Raw genomic sequence first — 4,192 nt, 5'->3', positions numbered from 1 at the left:
TTTCTAATAATGCAGCAAGACCAGAGGGTCTTCAGTTCTAATATTCTATGTTCCAAAATCCCTTAGAGATAAATTTTCAAAATTCTATTTCTAGAATATAACACCTTTGGGATGCCTCACAGATATCTTACTCAGAGAAAGTTGAGGGGCAATTTGAGAAAAAAAAAAAAAAAAAGACCAGCTAAGGTTTGCAAGACACTTGGCCTTTGCTATCAAGAGGCATTAAAGCTTTCCACAGGGAGTAAAAAACTGTCAGGTCATGGCCAGAAGGACAGTCTCCTTTTCCCTAGGGTCCCAATGTTAGTTCTTCATACAGAGTCAGTGATGACATTTTGGTACTGGGGTTTCTCAGTTCCCCACTGGCCTGTGATGCTATTCTCAAGATGCTTTCTTGAAACAGGTCTGAGATTGTGCTGACTCCCATTGAAGGTCATAGAAACAGTGATTCCCAAAGTTGGCGCTACCGACCCCTGGAGGGTGCTGCAGCAATCTAGGAGAGCGGTGATGGCCACAGGTGCATTTATCTTTCCTATTAATTGCTATTAAAATTGAAAAAAATTTAATTTCCAAGGCACTAAGTAATATTTTTTCTGAAAAGGGGGCGGTACACCAAAAAAGTTTGGGAACCATTGATAGAGTTAGAAGGGAGGCCTCTAAAAGCCCCTCCTCTTTTTCTCCTATCTTTCTTGCCCCAGGAAAAGACAGCATCTAGCCTGGTCCAACAATTACCTTCACATCTCAGCTACTGAGGAGTTATCTTGTTCTTACTCCGCCCCCCCACCCCCACCCCCCAAGGGTCATCATTGGCCCCTAGAGGTATTTTAGCTTTCTCATGATACTCCATTGGGCTCAACTTTTTAGCTTTTTCTTCTACACTCTCTTCCCTTCCCAATCCTGGTAGCTTGATTTCAGCACCTCCACTTCCCTTCACTCATGACAACAGCAACTGGGGGCTTAGAGCTAGCAAAAGAACACAGTAGACCTGGATCATACCAAATTGAAAGGCTGACTGGCAGGAGTTCTTGAAGTCAGATAAGTTGTAGGAACATTTGAGACCACAGAGCAGATGGGGAAAACCTTAATAGTAACCAGCTGTTTTGCCTATGCTCCAGGGCTCCTACCATGCTGTTCAAAAAGAAGGCAAACCATCAAGAAGTCAAAGATTCCTGATGGTGACATTAAGAGGCAGGTAAAGTGAAGATCCGACTAAAATCATCCAAAAGCTACTAGAAGAAGTGGGAAGATATCTATAAGTCCTACATCCAAGATCCTTATCTTACAGTGGAGTTTAGAGTATGCCTAATTTCACTCAGAGATCTTGTAGAAGAAAGGAAATAGTGGTCTCAAAGGATGGGTATTTGGTTTGACATCAGTGATACCCCAATATTCATCTCAAGTTAGATGAGACCTTCTGCAAAAGAAGGGAGGGGACCAAAGGCACTGGATTCCTCCCATTTCTAACTCCCGTAAGGCAGATTAGTTTGTGCCTTTAAAAAAATCACTAAAACTTTCTAAAGTAAAAAATGAAAAAAAACAAACAAACCAACAAGGAGCAAACAAAAACCACAAAGCAATAAAGAATAAACAAGAAAAGTCTTAGGGAGACATAAGAAACCCAGCTGAATACTGGGTGGGGAAGCAGGGAGACAAGCAGGCAGAGCAGGGGCAGGCTTGGGGGCACTCTCATTGACTTTTCCTTCAAACATCATGACTAGCTTGAGGACCAAGGAACGTTTTCCAAGCATCATATTTGCAAAGTCCCAGTAGGTAATGGTATCACTGACCCTACCTGCCACCTCAGAGATTATCTTCTTCATCTCCAGGTGGGTCCTTGGGACACCCAACTTCTATCCCCTTCAGGGACATCAAGTCAATTTTTCTTTCATTGTTCGGGTCAAATTCCATATTCTTCTCCTTGAAGACTGAGTTTTTCCTCCAGGTTTTCTTCATCACTGCACTTCTGGCCATAGAGAAATTCCCTGTTGATTTCTTTTAGCCTTCTACCCTGCTGGGCTTTCAGCAAGCCGAATGCTTTTCCTCCTTGGAATCTCTTGCTCAGTGCAACAGACATGCCGAAATCCATCTTTCTGGTTCTCTGGTGTGAAAACTCCAAAGGAGAGTCAGTGGAGTGTGCTGTGAACTCCTGTAGCCAGAGGTGGCAGTGGATGGGGGCAGCAGAAGCTCAAGCATTCTTTTAAAGGATAATAATTTTGGAGACAAATCTGTCTTAAAATCAGAGGAATTTATTGAAAGAGAAAAAGTAAGCATGTATATGGGACTAAGTTCCTCCCAGTAGAAGAAGCTTCCAGCTGAGGGGGCTATAAGCAGGATTTTTAAAGGTTCAAAGCACAAGTAGGAATAGTGATCAGACCAGCTAGTGAAGCAGAACAGCAAGGGCAGGATATCCTTAGGGTTTCCTTCATCAGAATATCTGATTGGTCTTTGTCTATTTAGCCTGTCTCATCTGGGCTCCCTGTAGTCTTGGTATGGGAGTTTTGAAAAGTCAGAAGAACCAGCTTCCAGGCATTAGCTGTATGGGAGTCTAGATATGTGGGAGTCCAGGAACCACTTGAGATTCAGGATTCTGGGAGTACTTTCTAAAACAATCAATCAATCCACTAAGCACTAAAGGTAGGCACTATGCAAAAGGCAGCCCTTACCCTCAAGGAATGTACAAATCTAGTGGGGGAGAAAATATGCAAACAAATCTATACAAAGCAAACAATATAAAGATAACTAGGAAGTAATAGAGAAAAGGAATTGGATTTAAAAGAGTTTGGGAAGGCTTCCTGTAGAAAGGGGCATTTTAGTTGAGTTTTAATGAAGCCAGAGAGAGATCAGCAGAAATTATACAACAGAAAGGGGAGGATTCCAGGCATGGATGACAGCCAGAGAAAATGTCTGGATGCAAGAATGAAGGGCGACTGCAAAGGTGTTTGGTGGTAAGGTATAAGAAACCTGGAGAGGTAGGAAGGGGATTGGTTATGTAGGGCTTTGAATGCCAAACAGAGCATTTTGTATTTGCTCCCGGAAGCAAAATAAAAGCACTGTAGTTTATTTGAATGGGAGTGGAGGTGTAAGATAAGTATAAGTAATGGGGTCACCAGGTATATTAAAAATCAACTATGGGGTTTGTAGGAACACTCTCTGGGATGTAAGAGAGACTATAACTAAACACTGAAGCCTTGTACAGCTACACCACTCCCAACTGGAAAAATAACAACCAACTGTCACTCTGGCCAGAGGCCTTGAATTAACTGACAAGGTAACAAAGTGAAATTGGGTTTTAATTAGAAACAACTAAAAGGAGGGATAGGAATGACTACTCTAAAATCTTAACACCTAATAACAAAACCCAAAGGGAATGGGAAGGACTTATTCACTACACTAATTTAAACTATCTAACTAACAGGGCCCAAGGAGCTATACTGGAGTCTCTGGGTTTCTGCCTCACACCTAGAACCTGCCAGGCTTGAGTACAGCTGGGGCTTTTGTGGCTTTGGGATTTCTCACTGCAATCCACTGATGATCTCTGGATGCCAGGAGCTACAGTTGTCTCAGGAACTAAGCAGTAAGGGTTTTGCTTGAAGCACTGTCCTCTTCTCTTGTTCTTTCCTTAAATGCCACACCACACAGGATCCCAGGGGAAATCAGGAAGCAGGGTGTCCTTTGCTCTGAGGTCTCCCAGGCTGGCAACAGTTTTTGCCTACCACTAATGGAGTCCACACACAGCACACAGATAGACTTCCTCCTCCTTCATTCCAACCTGGAATTCCCAGCTCCAGCTCCTTCCTGCTAGGTACTTCCTAATCAATATATAATCAATACCTAATAACTAGCTAATCTAATCTTACTCATAACAGAGGTGACATAATTAGAGTTGTATTTTAAGAAAATCACTTTATTTGACTAAATGGAGGATGGATTGGAATGGGGAGAGACTTAAGTCAGACAGACCCTCTAGCAGGTTAATGCAATAATCAAGGCTTGAGGTGATGAGGTGCTGCACTAGAGTGGTGACCATGTGGGGAGGGGGGGAAGGGGGCACATTCTAGAGATGTTGCAAAGGGGAAATTAACATGTTTTGGCAACAAATTTGGATATGGTGGGCAAGACAAGGACTCACCCAGCAGGCATTCTACTGTTAGACGTAAACTTGATAGAACTAGTGATCTATAGAAATGCTGCTGGC

General features: G+C 42.7%; 1 pseudogene; it reads right to left on the bottom strand.

Moving 5' to 3' along the window:
• Window positions 1–308: 308 nt before the first annotated feature.
• On the bottom strand, window positions 309–2,083 carry LOC123241478 (annotated as a pseudogene).
• Window positions 2,084–4,192: the final 2,109 nt, after the last annotated feature.

Source organism: Gracilinanus agilis, chromosome 3 (assembly GCF_016433145.1).
Source record: "Gracilinanus agilis isolate LMUSP501 chromosome 3, AgileGrace, whole genome shotgun sequence".
Lineage (NCBI taxonomy): Eukaryota > Metazoa > Chordata > Mammalia > Didelphimorphia > Didelphidae > Gracilinanus > Gracilinanus agilis.
The sequence above is the reverse complement of the archived record's forward strand: the minus strand, read 5'-3'. Positions and strand labels throughout refer to the sequence as shown.